This window comes from Phocoena phocoena, chromosome 13 (assembly GCF_963924675.1).
Source record: "Phocoena phocoena chromosome 13, mPhoPho1.1, whole genome shotgun sequence".
NCBI classification, from domain to species: Eukaryota; Metazoa; Chordata; class Mammalia; order Artiodactyla; family Phocoenidae; genus Phocoena; species Phocoena phocoena.
Genome location: NC_089231.1, coordinates 64,275,478 through 64,288,113, shown reverse-complemented (window position 1 = coordinate 64,288,113; position 12,636 = coordinate 64,275,478). Strand labels below are relative to the sequence as shown.

The 12,636-nt window shown below is 46.3% G+C and overlaps 1 protein-coding gene and 1 pseudogene across 3 annotated transcripts in view; one reads left to right on the top strand and one right to left on the bottom strand.

Moving 5' to 3' along the window:
- PI4KA (phosphatidylinositol 4-kinase alpha) overlaps positions 1–12,636 on the bottom strand; it is a 94,600-nt gene that overhangs the window by 80,607 nt on the left and 1,357 nt on the right. The window lies entirely within an intron of this gene.
- LOC136133148 (WW domain binding protein 1-like) lies at positions 3,243–3,919 on the top strand (annotated as a pseudogene).

Below are 12,636 nucleotides of genomic sequence, written 5' to 3'. Positions count from 1 at the left end.
ACTAATAAAGTAAGGGGGACTTCCCAGGTGGTCCAGTAGTTAAGACTTCACACTTCCACTGCAGGGGGTGTGGCTTCAATCCCTGGCCGGGTAACTAAGATCCCACATGCCTCATGGTGTGTCCCCCCCCCAAAAAAAATAAAGTGTAAACATAAAGAAATGAAGAGAACTGAAAATACTGTATATATGAATATGCATATTTTTCATATTTTATGATTATTTAAATAAATTATAATAATGTATTGTGGAGTTTATAACATAGAAGTAAAAATCTAAGACAGCAATCGCAAAAAAATGGGGTCAGATCGAATTACAATTATAAGGTTATTACACTATACGTGAAGTGGTATAATGTTATTTGAAGGTAGACTATGATAAATTAAAGAGATGCATATTTCAATCCTAGAACAACCACTTAAAAAGGGAGATCTATAGCTAATAAGCCAAAAGTGGAGGTAGGGCTTCCCTGGTGGCGCAGTGGATGAGAGTCTGCCTGCCGATGCTGGGGACACGGGTTCGTGCCCCGGTCCAGGAAGATCCCACATGCTGCAGAGCAGCTGGGCCTGTGAGCCATGGCTGCTGAGCCTGCGTGTCCAGAGCCTGTGCTCCACAACGGGAGAGGTCACAACAGTGAGAGGCCTGCATACCGCAAAAAACAAAAACAAAACAAACAAACAAAAAAAGTGGAGATAAAATGGAATACCAAAAAATGCTGAATTAATCCAAAGGAAAGTAAGAAAAGAAAAAGAGAACAAAAACTAGATGAGACAGATAGAAAACAAATATCAAGATGGTAGATTTAAATCCAACCATATTAATAATTACATTAAATGTAAATGGTCTAAAAACTCCAACTACAAGGAAGAGATTTTCAGACTGGAAAAGCATGCTACATGCTGTCAACAGGAAAATCACTTTAAATGTAAAGGCAGAAGCTAAAAGCAAAAGGATGGAAAAAGATATACTATGCAAACACCACTAACAAGAAAGCAAGCTGGAGTGGCTGTATTAATAACAAAGTAGATTTCAGAACAAGGAATATTACTATTCATGATTATAAAGAGGTCAACTGATGACAAGGATATAACAATCATAAATGTGTATGAGCCCAAGAATCAAGTTTCAAAATACATGAAGCAAAAACTAACAAAACTCAAAGGAGAAATCGACAGATCCACAGTTACGGTTGGAGACGTCAACAATCCTCTCTCAGTAATCAATAGAACAAATAGAAAATCAGTAAAGATACTGAAGACTTAAAAAACCTACCTGACCTTACAGATATTTATAGGAGACTCCACCCAACAAAAGCAGAATACACATTCTTTTCTTGTACAATTGGAAAATTCACCAAGATATATCTTACCTATGCTGATTCTTAAAGCAAGTCAATAAATTTAAAAGAACTGAAATCAAACAATGTTTTCTGACTGCAACAGAATTAACTTAGAAATCAATATCAGAAAAACATCTATAAAACTCCCCAATATTTTGGAAATTAAACAACATACTTCTAAATACCTCTGAGTCAAAGAAGAAATCCTATGGGAAATCAGAAAATATTTTGAACATAATGAAAAAGAAAACACAACATATTAAAATTTGTGGAATGCTGTTAAAGCAGCACTTAGAGGGAAATTTATATCTTTAAAGGCTTATATTATCAACAGAAAAAAGGTCCAATATTCTATGATCCCATAGTTATATAATTATAAGTCCCCCCAAAAGATCTAACAGACAATTTTCCTAAGTGAGAAAAGACATCTAAAAAAACAATATTTAGGGCTTCCCTGGTGGCGCAGTGGTTGAGAGTCCGCCTGCTGATGCAGGGGACATGGGTTCGTGCCCCGGTCTGGGAAGATCCCACATGCTGTGGAGCAGCTAGGCCCATGAGCCATGGCCACTGAGCCTGTGCGTCCAGAGCCTGTGCTCCGCAACGGGAGACGCCACAACAGTGAGAGGCCCGCGTACAGCCAAAAAAAAAACAAACAAAAAAACCCACAATATTTAATATTCATACTAAATGTAATTTTCACAAATCTATTTAAACTGGTCTCAAATATTCCCATCTACAGGCTAATCGTGACATTTTATTTTACTTATTATTAGTATTTTAAATTCTTCACCAATCCCCTAAAGGCTATTAAACTGTTAAACTGCTCTTAAGATAAAGTCAACCATCATTTCCACTACCTGTCCTGGGTGCTCACGTCCTGCCCACCCCACCCCCACCCCCAAGCTATAACCACTATAGCCTACTCTAACGTCATCAAATGAGTCAAAAATGTTCCTACCTCTCGCCCTTTGCACAAGCTGTATCCTCTGCTAGGAGAATTCCTTTGTACACACTTCATCAGCTACCTCCTTCAGCTCTGTTTAAAATCTTCCTTGAGGGACTTCCCTGGTGGTCCAGTGGTAAAGAATCCGCCTTCCAGTGCAGGGGACGCACGTTCAATCCCTGGTTGGCGAACTAAGATCCCACATGCTGAGGGGCAACTAAGCCCGAGCGCCTCAACTAGAGAAAACCTGCATGCCACAACTAGAGATAGAGAAGTCAGTGTGCTTGCAATGAAGAGCCCATGTGCCACAACTAAGACCCGATGCAGCCAAAAATAAATAAATAAAATAAGTAAATATTTTTTAAAAATAAAAAAATAAAGTCTTCCCTGGTCCCCCTATAAACTGGGAGCCCATTTTATCTCTCCTCATACCATTTACCTTTTTATTAAATTGAGATAAAATTCACCAACATCATTTACTTTTTAAATTGAAGTATAATTGATTTACAATGTTTCAGGTGTGCACTGTAAATCAATTACACCATTTAGAGGGAAGAGAAGGAGAGGGAGGAGGAGGAGGGAGGTGGCAGCTGGTGGTGGAGGAGCAGGAGCGGGAGGGGGATGGAGAGGAGAAGGCTCCTGGGTGGCATGGCGCACCTGCTCCTCCAGGCGCTGCCCAGCCCCCTGTCAGCCAGGGCTGAACCCCTGCAGGATAAGGAAACCTGCGTGGGTACTAACAATCAAAGCTAGCTACATCTGTGACACAGGACCCTGCTGTGAACAGTCTCAGTGCTGCAACTACTACTATGAACTCTGGTGGTTCTGGCTCGTGTGGACCATCATTCATCCTGACCTGCTGCTGCTGGAGCTGGAAGGCACTGTATGGTGGGGGAGGAGTTGGAGGTCGGTTCACCACTTCCTCATAAGGAGGTAGTAAATAGTTTGGTGAAAACCTGAAATAAAATGGCAGCGCTGAGTAATTGTGGGCAGCAGTGTGGCCCTACAGGTGGCAGCTCCCCAGGCGCCAATCCCACCAGGGGCTCCCAGGAGGCTCAGAGCAGCCCCTTGTCAGGCCCAGCAGAAGCAGCACGTGACCCCCCGAGCATCGCTGACCCTGAGCCCTCCAACATGCCAGCAGACCCAGCAGCCACCAAAGCCCCTGGGATGGAGTCCAGCGGCTCTGTGGCCGGCCTGGGGAAGGTGGACCTTGGGACCTTCCTGGACAAAGATTCCGAATGTAAGGAGGAGCTGCTGAAAGAGTATAGCTCCGAGCAGGGCAGCACCCTCCCTGACAGCAAAGACAAGACACCCGGCAGACATCATAGCTTCACAGGTGACTCGGGCATTGAGGTGTGTGTGCGCAACTGGGGCCACCACGATGACGACCTCAAAGAGTTCAATGTGCTCATCGACGATGCTCTGGACATGCCCCTGGACTTCTGCGACAGCTGCCACGTGCTGCCCCCTGGCGACAAGGAGGAAGGGCTCTGCCAGCCCTTGGAGGAGTAGGCCCAGTCGGGCACCCCCACCCGCCGTGGCTGCCTGACTGCCTGATGCTGAACACCATCAACGAGCAGCAGCTCCCCCAGCCAGAGCAGGCCCTGGCTGCACCCGAAAACTTGGCGACGCAACCAGGATAGGGGAGAACCATGAGAGAAGCATTAAGTGACGGTGTTCCTTGTTTTTTTTTTTTTCCCCCTCTGCTCCTGCATTTTCCTGCATCTCCAGGTAGTTTGGGGTGTGGGTGCCTCGCCCCCCATAGAAACACAGTGTCACGGAGGGCCAAGAAGTTGTCCTGTGACTCATTCCTCATACCCCACCCTGTCCCCCTTTACATCAGGTCTCACTACCTGCTTGGGTCAGAGATATGTGTGTTTCAGAAGCCCCCAAGGAGGGGATGAGACTGTGCCCTGAGGTGACTCTTGGTGATGGAGTGGATTCATGTTCTGGTGTGAGTTTACGAGAACCTTGCCGCATCTCAGTCCAAGAGAGGTGGCAGGTCTCAGCCCTGGGTGAACCCCCAGAGGTCCGGGGATTGTTGCCCCTTGCTGCCAGTGTCTCCGGAGCCGTAACTGGGATCCTCCTGTGGGTGGATGAGAGCTGACCGGCGGTTGCATGGTGGGTTGGTAAAGGGCTTGTGCTCTCAAATTCCAGGTGACGAGATCGAGGTGGCACGATGCATCCTGGAGGGGTCCCTTCCCAGCAGGTTCTGGCTGCGGACTGATTCAAGTGTGGAACATTACACCTGCCTTCTCTTTGGTTTTTCTCTTTTAAAAAAAAAAAAAAAAGCGAGCTGAAAATAAGAACTTGACCAATGGGCAGGCAAGAATTCTGTTTTGGAAAAGGAAAATTTGTGGCTTTTTTCCAACTTGGCCTTCAAAAAGTCCTGGCTACAGTTGAGCCAGAAGGAGATGTTTTGTGTGCAGGCTTGAGTGGGGGCTATCGTTGGACCTCCTGTGGGTGAGCAGGAGGCCCTGTGCTGTGGCAGCAGATAGAGGTGTAGCTTTCTGCATCTCTGCCCTTTGATCTGTGCCCACAGGTGATCAGTACCCTCCTCCACCCCAAGCACACATCTGCCGGCCTTCACGTCTCACTGTTCTCTACGAACAAATGAGGAGGCTGTGGGTCCTGAGAAAGGGCAGTCCCGCAGCCTGACTCACACAGTATTTTCTCTTGATTCTGAATAAGTTGTTTTATTTATTTGTTTTTTCAAACTGACCATTTGGAAAAAATGCCTTGGTTATCTGTGGTTTTCTTGCCCTTTCCCTGCTCCGCCCCTCCTTGAATGGGGTAACTAATTTTTGTAGCCTATGTCAAGTGTCTAAGTGGCCCAGGTAGGAGGGTGAAGGCAGCCATCCTGAAGGACCACAGGATCCTTATCACTGTAGTTTGGCTTCAAAAACCAGTTGAGCTCTGACAGGAATAATCTGAATGGAAAGAGCAAACTGCCGAAACTAACATTCCCCGTCCAGCCCTGTTCATATGAAGAGTTTGGTTCTTCCCCCACTCTTGAACGATGACATTCAGACTAGGCATTGATGTTATGGTAAGAAAAGAAAGTATATATACGAATACACATGTATATATGTGTATGTGTGTATATATATATATATGTGTGTATATATATATACACACACACACACATACACACAAAATAGACAAATCCAAGGCTGTGAGATGAATGAGTGTCTGAGTTTGGAGTCCACAAAACCAAAATCTATGTTGAACAAAGTGCAGTCCGTATACAGTGACTTCCTGGATAACCTGTGTGTGTCTGTCCATCGTGTGTGAGCCCCCAGCCCTGCTTTCCTGTGAATACACTTTGATCAGCAGCGACACTGCTCACATTACCCACGTTTGGAGCAGGCGCAGCCCTCTCAAGGTAATTTATTTTACGCATTTACTGTTTACTGAGCAAATGTCTGTGCACTTGGGTGTACTCAGCAGCACTGTCGGCGGCAGTCCCCACGTTTGCCAGAGATGCTGTGCTCCAAGTAGAGGTTTTACTCTACCCATCACTGAAATTTGCACATTGCTCCATGGACACTCAGAGGCCTGTGTTCTGCTCCCTGTAAACGGAAACGTGCTCTGAGCCTGTCTGCCTCCCTCAGCTGCTCCTGGCCCTCGGCGTCAGCCCCTGGGGGTGTCCACAACCGCTCGGGACAGAAGGCCAAGGTGGAGCCTCAGACAGAAGCTGGACTAGATCTTCAGTGTCAAGCTCGGACTGGCTGTGGCCCAGACGTCAGCCCTGCCCAGAATTGCCAGGAGGGTTTGGTGGCCACCACAGTGCTGTAGGGCTTACCTCCCTCTGCTGAGGTCCAGCGCGTGGCTGGTGTGTGGCGAGAGTGGGCAGGAGTGTGCCAGCAGCCCTCAGATGCTTTTCCTGCCACCTTTTTTTGTTTTTTGTTTTTTGTTTTTATCCCAAACAACTCACTGAAGTGTCTCAAGATCAAGTTTTACCACAATGAATCCTGCTTGAGTTAACTGGTTGAAGGGATGGATTCTGGCGCTCTCAGGATTCCTTCCCCAGTCAGAGTAGGGAACTGGTCCATGTGTTTAATGCTGGGTTCACTGCAGCATCCAACCCGAAAGGCACAAGAAGAAGAAAACACAGTGCGTGGAGCTGGGCTCGAGTCCAGCATCACAGTCTGGCCCCTGCTACATAAGGCTGCCCTGCATGACAAAAGACGTAAGTAGGGAGCTGAAGGACTTGTGAGGGAGCCAAAAAGATTTGAGGGAGTCTGATGTTCCAGGTGAACTAGAAGAAAGGGGTTGGTTGAGGGTTTGGTGCTACATTTGGAAGATTTGCAAATACACATTCCTGTGTGAGGCACATCACCCTTTATCAGTTATTGTGAATATGTGTATTTTAAGCAATAAGATTCAGCTGGTCAGACTTTTCTGGGCAGCCTCAGTGACGCATTTCCTGTGCTGTGATTGTTCTGAAGACAGAGTGGCTCTAACCACTGTGAGAAGCCCAAATAAAGTCGATCCCCGAAAAAAAAAAATTATACCATTTATACCATTTACTTTTGCTTCATGGCACTTGTTACCATTTTAAATCATATTTACTTGTAGTTCTTTGTTTAAGGTTGTTTGTCTCCCTCCATGGTAAACGCCATGACAGCAAGATCATGTCTATTTATTTGTCCCTCCAAGGTGCCCATCCAGGGCCCAGCACAGTGCCTGGCAATCAGCAGGCACTCAGAGACTTAGTGCATGAATGAATGGGTGGATGAGGTCACCATCTTTTGCTTTCATAATGGTGTACCCTTGGCTGTCCTGAATCCCGGCTTCCAGACCAGCTCTAAACAGAAACATTCAGAAGAGAACGGCTTCCACAGCAAAGATAGAGCCTCTCAGACTCAACGAATAAATGCAAGGGAGACCTGAGAGGTTTTGCCTCAAACCTGTATATACGCATCAGGTTTTCACACAAATGAAAGTAGGGCTCTGGCTGGCTTGGCAATGTTCACAAAAGGCCAAGCTTTTTTCATGAGAGAAGCAAATACAAAAATATATAAATAAGAAACCAGGAAAATAAGTACACAGAAACATTTCAGCAACTAAAATCCATGATGGGAACAGCTGCTGGTGGAAGGGACTGGAGGCAACCACATTTTTACTGGATGCAAACTGCAAACACTGACAGAAAAAAAGAGAATCCACAGTGAGGAGTCAGAAATAGAACATCTTTGCCCTCTGGGGGAGCAGACTGCTAATGACACACCACTCCTGATTCTCCCTAGGGCACTGAAACAAACAACACAGCCATAATCAGCTTCCTAACGCACACCAGCCTCAGGCCCTGAAACATCCAGGGATCTTCCTTGTCTCATCAATTAGATGCAGACTCTGAGTCTAGGAACATAAACAAGGTCACTTGCTTTCTTCTCCAGCCTCATCTCCACTCTTCTCTTTAAACACATCCTGTTCCGCCAAACACTATCACCTGCTGTTTCTCATTCTCCTCTGTGCTGTGCCCTCTGTTCTCTCCATCTGAAATGACCCTCCCTCGCCAATGCGCTTAGTACTTGCAAATGCCCATCCTCATGGCTTCTAAGCCATCCCTATTTAAAATCTCAACTCAGGGTAACCTCCCAATACTTTTGCTTTCTCGGAGCACTTTTCACTTTTTTACCTTATATTACATTCTTCACAAACCTATTAAGAGCCATGGAGAAAAGGTTTGGGGCCCAAATTAGAAATTATCTGCACCTCCCACTCCCACCCCAGCAAAGTACAAAACAGCTAAATATCCTCCCAGGGTATTTTTATTGAAAACCTACACAGTTCACCACCAGCTCCTTTCTGGACAGACACTGGCCAGCCCTGCACCTAATACTGCTGCTACTAATTTGTAAGTTAGTTGAGGGTCAGGATTGTGTGCCCACCTAGCAAACCCAGAGTGGTCACAGCCAGGAGTCAGTGCTCAAGCAGCAGGACTACAAGCATGAAGAGAACACAGAACATTCAAGTTTCCACATAACGGAAAACAAAAACACAGCAACATCACACGATCCTAGCAATTCTGCCTTGGGAGCTGTTTGCTTAATTCACAATATAAATAGCCAACCACAGTCAATATCATTATCTTGGGCTCAAAAGAATAAGGTACCCTTTTAGGCTGACTGAGTTGCCAGGAAAAAATACAGCAAAATCCAACCTTGTGAAGCTATAAACATGCACAAGGTGTCTTGCTGATGCTATCACAACTAAGTACAATCCTCTGGAAACAGGTGGGCAGTAAACATCAAGACCCATCAGTGACTTAACACAAGGATGTAATTCAGAAGAAGACAACATGCTAAGTGTACAAACATGCTGTTTTACATGGAAAAACTAGAAAGTCTAAACAGAGAAATGCTTAAGTATGGTCTGTCAACGCAAAAAGTGACATGCCACTATCAAAATAATAAATATGGGCTACTTTTGCAAAAAGCAATAAAGTGAACATAGCTATATATGGTTAAAAACTAAAAAAGAGCTTTAAGAAATGACAGTGCTGATGGGTTAATGTCATGGGCTGAATCGTGTCCTCCATCAAATTCATATATTGAAGTCCTAATGCCTAGGTACCTCAGAATGTGACTGTATTTGGACACAGGGTCATGAAAGAGGTAATTAAGTTAAAATCAGGTGATGAGGGAGGGCCAGTCCTACCAATCTGACTGGTGTCCTTCTAAGAAGAGGAGATTAGGACACAGACAGACACAGAGGGAGACCATGTGAAGACACGGGGAGAAGACGGCCATCTAGATGCCAAAGAGAGAGGCTTGTAGAGAAACCTGCCCTGCTGACACCTTCATCAAGGCCTTCCAGCCTCCGAATTGTGCGAAAATTCATTTCTGTTGTTTAAGCCACGGTGGCCCTTTGTTACAGCAGCCCCAGAAAACTAATACAGTTAATGTGGCTTGATTACAGGTAAGATATTTTTCTTCTTCCAATTTCTTCCTAAAATATTTTAGAGTTGATTTAATCACACTGGTTTTAGCAACATGAATATCCTCTGCCGAAGCTTATTCTCTCTCCTCTCCGTGTTTTTGTTTTGTTTTGTTTTGTTTTTTAACATGGCGTCACAAAGGAATGGGAGCAGGATGGGAAATTTTCAGCTTCGTGATGCTGAAAAAATGCCAATACCAGGATTTTCACTCCACAGCAGACCACTCTAAAGGACAGACTGGATAAACATGAACTCCAAAAAGCTCACTGTCCTAAGCACCTGGCCACATATTCCTCCAGTTACTTGTAAGAGTTACCCAGAGCGTCTCCTGAAGCACACCTGTCCACCAGGGCGGGTCCAGCCTGTCCCTAATGCCGCAGTGCCCTTTAAACATCAGGTCAATAGTTTATTGACCTCAAGGTTCTGGCACCCTAACTGAATAAGAGAGAGTATTTTCAGAAATGGGGAAGGAGTCTGATCAAAGCCTCTTGAGGGTGGGAAGAGGAGCAGGAGGGCACGGAATGCTGCCTGCTTTGCAGCTCTGCCTAGAACTCTCCACATCCTGGGCTCAGGGTCCGTTAGTACGGCACAGGCCAGGTGAGAATAGGCAGGAACAGGTCCCCTGACTTCCAGGGTACAGAGGAGTATGATCAGGCAGAGCCAGGAGGAGGCTCAGCAGGGGTGGCTCAGCAACATTCTCAAGACAGGCAAGATCCAGGAAAGTAGAGCAAAAGATGGGCAGGCAGATGGAAATCAGAGATGGATTCAGTGTAGGCAGGACTCTCTCTCTTCTCAATTTTTCTCCTCTCTTTCCCCCAGAGGGGGAGGGCTGAGGCCTGAGTGGGCCTCATGGAGGGTGTCCTCAGAGGTGGGCTGCAATCCCAGGGGTGGGCCTCAGGGCTGGGACTCCAGTCTTAGAGGCAGCCTAACAGGAAGAGGTCAAAGCTCAGATAAGGATCCTAGAATAGATGCCCAGGGCCCTTGGGTCTGGCTACCTGAACACAGCAGGAGTCTGGTCACCAGACATGGGGCACAAGAGCACATGGGGGACTTGCAGCAAAACTGACTTGTTGCTGGTCACCTAAGCAATCAAATTAGGAGTTTATTTACCTGGCCTAATGCATACCAATTAACAATAGGTGCTCAATAAATGTTTTCTGGATGAAACAGAAAAATTAAGGACAAGTAAAATGCACTCAGTAGTGATAGGCTTGGCTTCACGGCCTGGGGTTAGGGTGGGTGAATGGAGTAAGTCAACCCCACTGTGGCATGCCGAGGGACAAAGATAGGGTAAGTTGTGTCATTAATGTGTCTCAGTGCCACTGAAAGCATGTCAGGCTGCCTGAGCTCCCATGTCTGAGCTGAGGTGTCAGGTCTAGTTCAGAAAACAGCCTTCCTTGGGTCAACCCTATCTGCATCAGGCCCCACTCAGTCCTCTGTCTTCTCTGGAAAAAAGGAGGAGAAAGAGAAATGAAAACAAAGAAATGGGTGCGGGGTTTCAACACTCATCTCCCTGCTTAAGTCTCCAGCTTTCTTATCCCAGAAAGGGTACTCAGAAACTGGGTACTCAGAAACTCTTTTACTCTTAAGAACCTCAAGAATCTTTCCCTTAGGAATGCTAAGGGCTTCTCATCAACTGTTTTAAAGTAGAGGAGTGCAGCAAGCAGACATACAGTACAGGACTAAATAGTAACAGTGATCCCAAGTACAATCAAGTCTCAAAATCGTAGATGAGGACAAGAGGAATTCACATATTTCCGATGCAATCAGCCACCTACAGAAACCTCCTCTTGAGAAAGAAGTAGCTTTGGGTCCTCAGGACCACACACACATACATAGTCCTCCTTGCAGATAAATTTCATTACAGTGAAAGGATCCGAGCCAGAGAAACAGACACAGGTAGAGAGTCTGGAGAAAGCTGTGCAAGGGCTTCCTCTTGTCTCTCCCTCCTGTGAGGGTGCACCCCAAGCACACACCCCTTACAGCAGCAAGCAATGCAGTAACACGAGAGTGATGTCTGTGCCAAGATTTTTACTGGGGGCTGGTCATTTAGGCACTGCCTGCCTAGCAACCATCAAAATTCCAGATTCCCAGAAGGAAAGCAGGTGCTCACCGTAAACCATGCTGCTTACACAGAGTCAGACACAGTGAACCATCCTGATCAGTTAGAGAATGGAAGGAACGGTTCAAGCAAAAAGTTCCCAATGCCAGCCAAGGGCCAACCTCGTGAGCAAGCCCTTTTGAAGACGGCAGCCCCGGGGACTTCCCTGGTGGCACAGTGGTTAAGAATCCACCTGTCAATGCAGAGGACACGGGTTTGATCCCTGGTCCAGGAAGATCCCACATGCCGTGGAGCAACTAAGCCCATGCGCCACAACTCCTGAGCCTGTGCTCTAGAGCCCGTGCGCCACAACTACTGAGCCCACATGCCAGAACTACTGAAGCCCATGCGCCTAGAGCCCATGCTCCACAACGAGAAGCCACCGCAATGAGAATCCCGTGCACTGCAACAGAGTAGCCCCCGCTTGCCACAACCAGAGAAAGCCTGCATGCACCAACGAAGACCCTACGCAGCCAAAAATAAATAAATTAGTAAATTAACAAATTAATTTAAAAATAAGAAAGACACTGGCAATAATAGCCTAGTTTTTTGTTTTGTTTTGTTTCTTTTGTGGTACGCGGGCCTCTCACTGTTGTGGCCTCTCCCGTTGCCGAGCACAGGCTCCAGACGCGCAGGCTCAGCGGCCATGGCTCATGGGCCTAGCTGCTCTGCGGCATGTGGGATCTTCCCTGACAGGGGCACGAACCCGTGTCCCCGGCATCAGCAGGTGGACTCTCAACCACTGTGCCACCAGGGAAGCCCGCCTAGTTTTAATTTTTAAAAAAACAGCAGCCCGGGCTCTGTTAACTCTTTCCTGCTATGGTTTGTAAATGAGCCGATGAAAGTGAATGGTATTAGGGAGCCCAACCTAAAAGCTGCATTAATTCATTGTAAAACATTGTGTCATCTTGACTAAGATACAAAACTATGCTGCAGTTACAGAATGTTCTTGTGACTAGTGAAGAAGACTGAAGAAGGTGAATTGAGCTGAAGGTGCATTTTTCAGTTACTGAGTGAGGAAGGGTGCTGCCACTCCTAGAGCCGCTGGACCCTCTTCAAGATCATCCAATTCCCTGCACCCTCTTCTCCAAGTCCAGCAAGCAAACTTCTGATACAACTTTTGGTCCTCCTCCTAAGAAGAGAATGTGCTGACTAGCTGGCATGGATTTGAATCCATAAAGCAGCACTGTGGTCCATCACTCAGGCTCATGCAATAACAGTGATCGTTCATTAGGCACCCACCTGCCTCCCTTTATTCATGTCATTCTGTCAATCTTTGCAATACTTGTATCAAGTATGGCCCTTGTATTTTG